The sequence below is a fragment of the Benincasa hispida genome, chromosome 6, assembly GCF_027475165.1.
Source record: "Benincasa hispida cultivar pf3 chromosome 6, pf3_genome.v1.1, whole genome shotgun sequence".
Taxonomy (NCBI): Eukaryota; Viridiplantae; Streptophyta; class Magnoliopsida; order Cucurbitales; family Cucurbitaceae; genus Benincasa; species Benincasa hispida.
The window spans coordinates 31,847,944-31,860,910 of record NC_143483.1 but is presented as its reverse complement, the minus strand read 5'-3'; positions in this window follow the sequence as shown (position 1 = coordinate 31,860,910).

Here is a 12,967-nt window from a genome sequence, read left to right as displayed (position 1 = left end):
AAGCTCTATGGACACTATTGCATTCAACATATGCGTCCTAGAACAAGGAGCACCGCATTTGCATTGGAAAATGACTTATTGTTGCATGAGTGTAGCATGATCGCATAATTTGATGCATTCCCGGGAAGCGCTAGCTAAAGACCTTCTCAACCCATTCCTCTAATACTCAGTGCATCTCCGCATAATCGATCTTTTCTCAAATCTGTCGCATACATTTACTTTATACCGCAAACAACAACACCAAACAACTATTTGATTTTCTGGTTACTGCAAAATCTTTTGGAAAATTATCACCGTATATTGTTTTCCCTAGTCCTTGAGTTCGACCCTGGACTTACCAGGAAACTCAGGGGGTTTATACTTGGATTCCACTGAGAAAACTTGTTGCTTAATGCATTTCCATCACCGCATCTTATTCTATAATTTCATCACATAAAATAATGCAAGAAGTTTTTGGCGCTATAGCCGGGGAGGCATGTTGAGTTGATAATCTGGCCACTCTCACCCATACTAATCAAAGGATCGCCCTCAAAGGCAGGAGTTCTTAAAATACTCAGGATTGAGGTCATATCACCTATGGTCATTTAGGTGAGATGTAAGTCTCTAGTATCAATGGCGTTATATAGAGAGACGAAACATCTCGTGGTCCGATCTTATACAAACTCTTTGTATAGGACACTCCCACTCGCATGTCTCCACATGAATGGTCAGGATCTACCATCTGCAGTAGTTTACAATACTTGCAAACCTCTACAGAGCGGGTCGTATTCGTAGTGTCATAAGAATCAGGTATCCACCTTTATCCTTATACTACAGACCTATTTAGGTTATCACTTAAGACATTATCCACTTGTATATCTTATATATATGCTTAAGTTTACATACGATAACCATAGAGCATTGTTTATTGGATATGGGTAAATTCTCGAATGAAATAACTCTTATTTTATTCATAACAATGTGTATATTAGAAACAATGAGACTCCGAGATAATTAGGACAGCAATCCCAACATGTTCATCTTTATTGTAATTCGTCCGCCTCATCCCATCCTGATTCTACTCCAGCAGATCAAACACAAGAACCATTACCTCTGATTTGAATTGTACAACACCAACAACAGGGAAAACATAACATTTGATGCAAAAAGAAAAGAAAAATGTTGTACCAGTGCTAGCACTTTTGAAAAGCTGGCCTCGAAAGGTAAGGATAAAGGCAAACAACCTTAACATTAGGTTGAAGAGATTGTGTGACAACCACCACCGTTGGAATAGATGTCGAGCTATGTGAAGTTCCTAAAAGATATTCTGTTGAAGTAAAGGTAGTTGGAAGAATTTAAGACAATGGGTCTAACACATGAATGCAATGTGTTGTTTAAAAAAAAGTTGCCAAAATGAAAGATCCGTGGAGCTTCATACTGTCTTGTTTGGGGGAATGGATGTGGGGCAAGCACCATGTGATTTAGGTGCAAGCATCAACCTCATGCCAATTTCAAATTTCAAGAAGCTAGGAATTTGTAAAACAACGCCTACCACCGTCACCCTATAGTTGGTTTATCGCTCTATCGCTTATCCAGAGGAAACGATTGAGGATGTGCTGGTCAAGAAATTCATTTTCCCAGTTGACTTCATCATCCTAGACTATGAAATAGATAGTGAAATCCCTATCATTTTGGGGAGATCGTTTCTATCTACCGGACAAGCTTTTATAGACGTGCAGAAAGGACCGTTAACTACTCGCATCGATGACCAAGAGGTCAAGTTTACTATGTTCCACATGATGAAGTACCTAGAAGAAAGGGAATCTTACCAACGGGTTGAAGAAACTGAGCCTAATAATCGGGAGTACTACAAAAATGATTTTGAAGTATTGTTATTGAAAGAAAATGAAGATGAGTGTGAGGTTGAAGAAGTATATGCGATAAGTGGAAAGAGATCAGAATTTGAATCGTTGGACTTGAGTAATAGAGAAACTATTAAGACCAAGCCTTCTCTTGAGGAGCCCCATTCCCTTGACTTAAAAGCTTTACGTTCACATTTAAAATATGCATACTTAGGGGACAATAACACTTATTATTATCTCTTCTATGTTGATCTTAACTGATGAGAATCTTCTCTTGCAGGTGCTAAAAAAGTATGTCAATGCAATTAGTTAGATGTTTGTTGATATCCGGGGAATCAATCCAGCATTCTGCATGTATAAAATCTGCCTATAAAAAAAAAAGGATAGGTGCATAGAACGCCAATGTAGGCTAAACCCGATCATGGAAGAGGTCATAAAGAAGGAGATAATTAAGTCGCTCGATGATAGTGTCCTTTTCGGTGTCATTTAATTCTCCAAAAGAGCCACAAATCAGTATAAAATTTATAATATCGAACTACTATCACTACAAAGACAACAATAATGGTAAGTTGGGTCGATTCGCAAGGAAGCGCAATTTGTTCGTTAAGCCAATTTACTAGTTATAAAAATAAATGAGAGGCAGGGAGGGGAGGGGGAAGGGTTTGGTATGGATAGAGAAAATTGTGCAAGAAATTAAAATAAAGTGGGTAAATGTACTCAAGGATCGGAGATTCTAGCTCTTAGGAGCAATTTGGTTCCTATGTAATTTTTTATCATCGGACTATTTTTATTAACTCATATCGATCATACTTTATGTAACAACATGCTTGACTCGCCTTAACTAGCCTCTATGAAGGCGGAAAACTAGTGAGACTGAACCATGCAAGCGACCTAAGCATAATTAAACCTCTGACGAAGCTCTAATTAACTAAATGGAATCAATCCTACGGAATCCTTAGCGATTGTGAAGAATCAATTACATTTACATTAAGCCCTAGGTTTCTATTGTGTGGTTAATTAACCGGAAAGCCCGACCTAATTAACCTAAGTTCTTTGGAACAAATCAAATCATGCATTTTAAGATTCAAGACTAGACTATAAAGCCTAGTATGCGTGATTCAATATTTGCTACTCGGTGACTTAAGCTAAACAAAGAATCAAGACATCACACAAGCCTAAAATCTATAGTATTTGACATACATTCAAAGGAAAGAGTGTCAATCAAACCAATAAATATACATCGAGAGTTCAAACGATTCAAAGATGCATAAATTTGAACATGAAATTAATTCAAATAATCCTCAAAGTCATTACATAGGTTAACTCCCAAGAACAAGAAAAACTTACCTCAACATCTTTATAGGCAAGGATGAGGAGGAAAAGAGTTCGACCTATGAAATATGATAGGTCTTGAAATAAACTATATTTTACATGTTAACTCTGCTCATTTTATACTATTAATTTGTTTAATATCCCGATTTTATGGGTAAAATAGTTTTGAGAGCATTTTAAAGCCATTACAACAATTTTGGATTAAATTGGAGTAAAAAGGGTAGCCAAAGATGTCAAAACCGAGCAATGGATCAAAGGAAGAGAAGAAAAGAAGGAAGAAAATATGAAGATGTGCAGCTTTTTTTGCCAACCGACATCTTGTGTGTGTCATTAAAAGCAGATTTCTACTGTCTGTCATTGTTTGTCTGTCATTAAAAGATCAAAGTAGAATGCTGATATACATGATAGCGTTGCAATGCTACGAATTTTGATATAAAGATAAAAAAATGTGCGCCTATGCAAAAGAGCGATGCAACGCTGCAGCATCTGTGTAAACATAGTTTTTCAGCCATTTTTGCGAGAGAGACCCATTTTTACGATTTTGAGAGCTTTTCTCTGTATTTTTTAGAGTGTTTTCCATAATTTTCTTCAATCCTTGTACAAATTTTTGCAAGACTCAATGGATTTCCTGAAGATTTTGCTACTTCATGAGTAGGTAAGTTCTTTTATCTTGGGGATTATGTTAGGTTGGCCAATTCTTGAGACTTTTTCATTCAATTTCTTCTTGTAATTTGTTGTTCTTGAATGTTCTTACTATTAATTTCAATAAATTCTGATGAAAATGGGTTGACACCTCAATTTTTTTAGATTTTTGTATGCAAAATTACATGGCTCTATAGCATAATTGTAATTAAGTTGCAAAAACTAGTGATTTTGATGGAAAGTGTGGACTTCTTTTCCTATTTTCTTGAAAAGATTTACTAGTTTAGAACATTCATATTAATCTTACTTGATTTTAGTCTTTTAAATTTCAAGAATGTCATAATTGAGAAAACCCAAGAAATGCATGCAATTTAGGAATTAAATGCGGGATGTTTTTAAGAAGCATTTATGAACTAAATTAGGGTTAATTGACCAATTTAGGTTAATTGACTAACTAAGGCATTAGGGCTTAGCCTTAATGAAATATGAAACAATTGAATTGCTTGAAATCAATTAAGTCTATGATAGAATTAGGTTAATCAACATAAAATCCTCAAGATCATTTTTCCATTGAAATTCTTACATAATTTCGTTCATACTCTCTCTGATTAATCTAATTACCAAAATTTCATATCAATTCTTTTTTACATTTACTTTGTTTCTTTAAACCAATAAACCCCCCCTTTCACTTTGGATTTCAAAACACAATTTTGCTAGTTAATAAAGGTTCTCTGTGGATCGACCTCATGCTCCCACTATTACTATATGTTAGTATTAGTAGTTGTGCATGTTTTACAAATTTTATTTGCTTTGGGTTAAGTTGAACTGACAACATTATTTTTAGCTCGAACAAATTGGCGTCGTTGTTGGGGAACCATGCAATTGTCTTATTTGAATTTTGAATTCCTTAAAAAAAGGGGAAAAAAATAAGAGAAGTAATAAACTAAAAAATATTTAGTGTGATTAGATTTCCTTTTGTTCATGACCCGCTCCTCTCGGAGTCTACTTTGTGATTTGATTGTAGACATTGACCGCGAGGAGAGGCGACTTCAAAGGGAAAGAACAAGAGGAGAATAAAAAGAACCAACTCGATCAAGCATTATGGGAGAAGCGAGGGAACAAACCTTGAGAGAGCTTGCGGAGCCGGATTACAGCCAACAACCATTGTGCATAGTGTACCCAGAGACTATCATTCCGTTCGAACTTAAATCGAGACTTGTGCATCTTTTGCATAGATTTAAAGGACAATCCGATGAGGATCCATACAAACACATGAAAGAATTTCATCTAGTATGTGACGGAATGCGGCCGCATGGGGTAACCCAATAATAACTTAATTTTAGGGCTTTTCTCTTCTCTTTGAAGGATGTGGCCATAGATTGGTTGTACTACTTGCCCGCGGGATCCATCACTACATGGAATCATTTGAAAAATAAGTTCTTAGAAAATTTTTCCCTGCATCTAAGGCACATAATATTAGAAAAGACCCTTCACAAATTGCTCGTAAGTACAGCTGGGCCAAAATTACCATTTTGGCCCCATTGTTACATCTAACTCCTTAATTACCACTGATCCCTCTAGTGAACAATAAATCATAGTTCAACTATGACTAAATCCCTCTTGAGCCAAGAGAGGGTATGACGCCACATTGTCCAAGCCTTGGAATTAGCCCTTAAAGGAGCAATTTGTCTACTTTTCCCGACATTGGGGAATGAATGAATTCCTTCTTATGTAGCTATGTTCTTAGCTCCCCGATCAGATGAATCCCCAAAATGGTAGGATTATTGAGTCGGCGATCTGGCCACTCTCACCCATACAAATCAAAGAAATCGTCTTCATAGGCAGGAGTTCATAACTCATTCAGGATTCAGGTCATGTCACTTATGGTCATTCTAGTGAAATGTAAGTCTCCATTATGAATGACATTATATAATGAGACTAGTCATTTCATGGTCCGGTCTTATACAAACTCTTTTGTATAGAATACTCCCGCTCATATGTTTCCACATGAATGATTAGGATTAGATCATTTGTAGCACTTTACAACAATTGTAACATCTACAAATTGGGTCGTACTCGTAGTATCACCAAGATAAGGTATCCAACCTTATTCATCTACTATATGCCATTTAGGTTATCACTTAAACATGATCCATTTGTATGTCTCCATATACATGTTTAAGCTACAAAAGATAACCTTGGATGTTAGTTTATTAGTTTGTGGGTTTAATGCTACTAAATGTCAAATAAAATATCTCATATTTTATTGAATAAATAAAATTTTTGTACAAAACAATTACAAACTACAGAACCCTACGAGATTAAAGACATCAACCTCAACAGTTGTCTTATGGCGCCATGACCCCTTTTGGAAAAAAAAAAATGTATTTTTGAAAAGTTTAATTTCTCTATAGAGCCTAGGGTCGTTCAACCATCCAAGACATGAAATGAAAGAGTCTTAGAGAGTGTTTAATCTATAGAAAAAGTGTGAGAGAGGAATCACTTAGAGGTCATTCATTGATTCAAGGGATCAAGGACTTTTCTACATCTTCCACCGACAAAGGAATTCACAATTATAGTAGTGTTTCCCTATTTCCTTTATTCAATGCCCTGGTCAGTTGCCTGCCATTTCAGAGCTTTTCAGATGCTGCCAGTTAGGTGCCCATACCTGCAAATGGTGATTTGATAGAAAAAGTGTAAGCCGATGAATCTCCTCCGCGTCGAACATATTTGGACGCAGGGCCTTGCATTAGTTGGGTGTGGAACACTTGGAGAAATTTCCTGATTTCTTGCAATTATATGTATTAGTGAAGCACGCACAACAAGAATGCTACTTTTGCATGCGTTGGTGATATGTTAAAGGATTTCATGCATTTTTCCTTGAGATGAATGCATTTTTATCACAAAGAGTCCTACTTGCTCCAAATTTTAAGAGACAATAACTTGTATTTCTATAAGTTATCACTTCTGCCTAAAAGTGAAGGGGCATCTTTTTAGCATAAAGCATGGCACGAGCCATCTCTTGAACTGTGCGATTTTTTCTTTCTACAACTCCATTCGGCTGAGGAGTTATAGGAGTAAAGTACTTGTGTAGAATCCTTTCAGAAGTCTAGAAATCAACAATTTGAGAATTTTTAAATTTCTTTTTGTGATCGCTTCTAATTTGAATGATGTTTTCTCTTATTCAAGCTGAAGTTGAAGACATAATGTCTGAAACACCTTGAAAGTGTAAGATTTTTCTCTGATAAATCTTACCCATGTAAAGCGAGAAAATTCATCCACACAAACGAGAGCATACCACTTTCCTCCCAAACTTTCAACTTGCATGGGCCCCATCAAGTCAATGTGTAGTAACTCCAAAACTGTTCTAGCACTACATTGTGTCAATTTCTTATGACTGGTTTTAACTTGTTTACCAGTTTCATATTCACCACAGAATGAATCAGTTTCTGCTCTCAGAAAGGGTAATCCAAGAATGGCTTCCATGTTGATTTCTTTTCTTATTGATCGTAGACTTATGTGACCAAGTCTCTTGTACCACACTTCAGCCTCACTCATTTTGGAAGAGTTACAAACATCAATGGAAGCATCGGGAGACCAGTGATATCAGTTATCCATTGAATGAGAACCTGTTATAACTAACATGTTTTTACCATCTTTTACTAAACACTTATCTTTAGAGAAACTTACTTGATATCCCTGATGACACAATTGACTGATGCTAATTAGGTTAGTAGTTAAGCCTTTAACAAGCATGACACCACGAAGAGTAGGATGACCAGATCTCAACAAATCTCCTTTACCCAACACTTTTCCTTTAGCTCCATCACCAAAGGTTACATGTTTAGAGCCACATGCCTTTATATTAGACAAGAAGGATTTTTCACCTGTCATGTATCTCGAGCATCCACTGTCGAAGTACCAATCTTCTTGGTTTGAGGTGTGTGACGAGGTAAAAGCCACATTGCAATACATCCTCTCTTGAGATTTTTCATCTTTGATACGCCCCTCGAATCTTCTAGAAGTAACTCTTTTGTTCTCATAACTCAAGGTCCCTGGACTCAGGGAAGAATGTCTTAATGTTTTATATTCCTTTCTGCCAAGAAGATAAAAATAGAAGGGACAAATGTGACCTGCCATCCAAAAGTAGTGACACACCCATTTCTTCCGAGACTTACTAATTTCAACATGAGTCACAAACATGGTATCATCTGTTTTTAGCTCAGACATGTGAGGATTTTGAGCAGGAACAAAGGCAATCTTATATGACAATGCTATTCTATAACTAGACTTTCCATGACTACTGAACCCAACCTCTTTTCTGTCAGCAGCTTGCTTCCTTATGTTGAGAATCTTGTTTAGATCATATGTACTTGAATTTAACATGCTAACAGATTTAGACATTGAATCCAGATGTTGTTGAGACAATTTTGGTTCCTTTTTTAACTTTTATATAGTGCTCAAAAGACGATGATTGTCTTCTAATAACTTTTGAATACGATCTTTTTGCTATTCCAACGTAAGTAGATCTTCTTCCCATTTTTCGTTCACTTCTTGAATGGTAAGATTTCTTAGCTGAGGTACTTTCTGACTCAATTCACAACACGTTTTGTTTGCTTCATTCAATATCAATACTAACTACCGTGGACTCATCAATAGTTGCACAACCAATCAGGGTGCGAATATCATCCTCTAACTTATTACTTGTATCTGAATCATCATCTGACAAGGTTGCTGAGTGTCCTTTATTCTGTCTTCTTAAATAGTTATGACAATTAGCTTGGAAGTGGCCAAAACCTTCATATTCTTTGCATTTGAAGGTTTGATCCTGCTATTTTGATTACCATTCAAACCTCGTTCACTGTCTTTCTTCACTCCAAAATGTTTAAAACTCTTATGCATATTATAATTAATGTTGTCAATATTGTCTCTGACATGAGGTGTGTTGTACTAACCAAGACACCTATTCAGTCTCTTTAATACTTTGTTGAATTGTTCTATTAACAAGGAAAGTGAGTTAGTAAGGTTCTCTTCACCTTCTCTCCCTCTATTTGAGATGTGGTCTTCATTCACATATGATTGCAAAGCTAACCCTTTACCTTTCTTGTCCATTTTTTCATCAAATGTTAATTCAAAAGTATGAAGAGACCCAAACAGTTCATCAACTTTCATGGCAGCTATATCGTGTGCTTCTTCAATGGCGGTCACTTTCATGTAAAAACGTTTTGCTAGAGAATGAAGAATCTTTCAAACTAATTTTTCTTCTGACATTTTCTCACCAAGGCAAAAAGATTCATTCGCAATGTCTAGAATACGTACGTTAAAATCAACTATTGTTTCATCCTCCATCCTTTTTAGAGATTAAACTTCGGAGTTAGAAATTTTAGACATTTTCATTTTGGATGTGCCTGTTGGGGTTGGTGTCCTAATTCTCTCGGAGTCTCATAGTTTGTAAACTATACACATTGTTATTTAAAATAAAAGAGTTATTTTATTTTGCATTTACTCATATCTAATAAATAGAGCTCCATGGTTATTGTATGAAAACTTAAACATGTATATGAGATATACAAGTGGATCATGCCTGAAGTTATAACCTAAATAGATCTATAGTATAAGGATTAAGGAGGGATACCTGATCCTTTTAACACTACGGATATGACCCACTTTGTCGAGGTTTACAAGTGTTGTGAACTACTACAGATGGTTGATCCTGACCATTCATGTGGAGACATGCGAGCAGGGGTATCCTATACAAAGAGTTTGTATAAGATCGGACCACGAGAGGACTAGTCTCTTTATATAACGCCATTGATACTTGAGACTTACATCTCACCTAAACGACCATAGGTGACATTACCTCAATCCTGAGTATTTTGGGAACTCCTGCCTTTGAGGGCGATCCTTTGGTTAGTATGGGTTAGAGTGGTCAGATTGCCAACTCAACATGCCTACCTTTTTGGGGATTTGTTTGATTGGGACCTGGAAACTCAATTACACAAGATGGAACTCACTCCTTCCCCGAAGCAGGGGTAAGTTGATAGATTGCTCCCTTAAGGGCTGATTCCGGGTCTTGAACATAGTGGCCATAACTTCTCTTTGGAAGAAAGGACTCGATCATAGTAGGACTAGGACTTATGTTCATTAGATGGATTAGTGGTACTTAAGGAGTTAGAAGTAATTACAGGGGCATAACGGTAAATTAGCCCAGCTGTACTTACGAGTGATCTATGAAGGGTTATTGCACTGTTGATTGGTTGATATGAACACAAAATATATCTATAGTGAGAAGAGTGCAGCTATCGATCTTTAGTGAAGTGTCCGATAGTTAACGGATGGTGGATCCGGTGACTAAAGAGTTTAGTCAGTTATTCACATAGGTTGGAGCTTCAAACTACAGGTTCATAAGGTCCTCTTGGTAGCTCAATGGATTCAAGTTGAGAATCAGTTCTTGGGGTTGATTTGAAATGTTCAAATTGACAAGAGGAAATTCGATTATATATGATATAATCGGTGTGATGTATGAGATACATCAAGTGGAGGATTAATGTAAATATGATTTACATTAAGTACCATAAAATAGAAAAAGGGTTATAGTTTATATGTTTCATGAGATGAAATATTAAAACTATAGGTTATAAATATAATATGGTAAGTTAGTTATCATATATATTTATAATAATATTAATTATTTGATAATGATCTCTTTTTCGCTAATAACCAATTGAGTGGGAGCTTATTGGTGGTTTTATGGTAACCGTGAGATAAAAGAAAAAATGTTTTCCTAAATTTAGAAATATTGCTTAATTTGGAAAGTACTTATGGAATGCTGTCAAGTGAAATGATTTCAGTAAACGATAGCTCATAGAGAGACTAAACGATCATAGAGTGTTACTATACAATAGTTCATTCACTTGGTTGTAGCTAAACGATCGCAGGGCATTGTCTATACAATAGGCTGCCTTCTTCTACATGATTGAGTATTCGTCTATACGATAGACACTTCTCATCTCCCACTTGCTCAATCGTCTACATGATTGTTGTTTCTCCAGTCTCTACATCTAACTAAGTCCATACAGAGCCCACACTTCTAGATTGTCACACCGAGAATACCAAGGTAACCATTGTGGTGGTGTCCTCACTTAATTCGACTGAGTTCGAGGTTTTGGAGGTCATTCGTTGTGTGTTCACAGTGTTCGTGTGGTGGTTGTTGTTGATCGTGCTGTGTTGCGGTCGTTGTGTTCAAGCATTCGTGTATTGTTGTCTTGGAGACTGAACGAGCGTTCGTGATAGAGGGAGTTTGGAGAATGAGTCTTCAAAGGTATGTATTTGTTGTCCATTGATTATCTAAAGCATGTTGTAATTTCGTATTGTGTATGACCTATTAGTTTCCGTTTCTTGTACTATAATTGTGTATGTTCAATATCATATAGAATTTGGAACGATCATTTTGCTGCTCATGGAAATCCTCATGTCTGATTTTCTTCAGTGCCTTCATGAGAAACTTCCAAAATTTTCCAAGCTTCCTTAGCTGAAATGCACGTATTAATAAGTCAAAAAATATTCTTATCAACCCCATTGAAAATTGCGTTTAGAGTGCGAGAATATCTTATGGAAGCCACATCCTCTACTTTAGACCACTACTTCTTTGGTTTGTAAGAAACTTTTCCATCCTCATCAGTGATTATTGGATGAGTCCACCTGTTTACAACAGCTTTCCAGGTCTTACTGTCAATTGATTTTAGAAAAGCAGTCATTTTGGCTTTCTAGTATGAGTAATTTGTCCCATCAAGGACTGAAGGTCTAGTAGTAGATCCACATTCTCTGATTGGTTCCATTGCAGACAATTAACGGAAATATAACAACTAAACCCACTCTGATACCAATTGAAAAACATATAAACAATCAATTGAATATATGATGATGGACACAATGATGCTAACAAAAGTATTAACACAAAAGAAACAAGCAGAGAAGAAAAGTAACACACAATATGTTAACCTAATTCAGTATAACTTTACCTACATCTGAGGGACACAGTGCCCAAGTTAAAAAGAAGCTCGGTATTATTGAGAAGGTTTACAAGAGAAACTACTTAACTGATAGAACAACTATCATGTAATACACTAAACCTTAGATAGACAATTTGTTTAGACTCCCCTTAAACTTGACGTCACCTATCTCAAAATATTTTCTCAGCTCAGACTCTATTGATCTTGTACGTTTAGGCTCCCCCTAAACTCAACGCTTCTCTTCAAGGATTTACCCACGCACGATAAAGAATCTACAAACCTTTTCGTTTCTTCGCTTTCAGCAATGGCCGCACAAAAATGAAAATGAACCTTCAGTTTCGGAAAACCTAGTTAAGAACATTCTCATATTTCCTTTTATAACAATATCAACAAGGAAGTTACAGACAAGGAAACCAGTAAGACCGAAACATTCCAAACCAGACAGTCTGTCACGAAATCAACTGAAAAAGATCCAATGTTTCAATCAAAGAAAAATTACATGCCAAATAAAAACAATAACAATAATCTTGAAATAACTCTCAAGCCCTAATTCATAAACCAAAATATTGTTTGCCTTCTCTATTCTCTACCCCTCTATTTATAACCAACTACTTAGCTAATTACTAATATACCCTTAATCCTTTAATAATCCCTAATACCTGATCCTATTAGTTTAATATGCATCATATGTACTCCAGAGTTCAATGATTTATATGAATTTTCAATGATAATGCTTAATTACTTTATACCTAGCCATATTCAAGAGTCCATGTACACGAGTGTACGTTTAACATAAATGCTAATAAAAGCAAAGATTAACTTTACTTCAAAAATGGTTGAAAAATCTCATCACAGGCAATAGAATAGCTCCAATCAAATTCAAGAATAAACAAGGTTTGGGAAACTAAAATCACCATGCAATTAACTGCTTAGGTTTTCTTACTAAAGAAATCTTATTAATATGAACTTTTTACCATTGATCTAAATAAAAGTTTAACAAAAATACCCATATATATCTTAAAAATCAATTTGCAAGCACATAAATCACATATGTGACTACAATAAAGTATTCTACCTTTTTTGAACTTTAATTTTAAATACATAAAAAATATATAGGACCTTTAGCATTCTTGGTGTTCC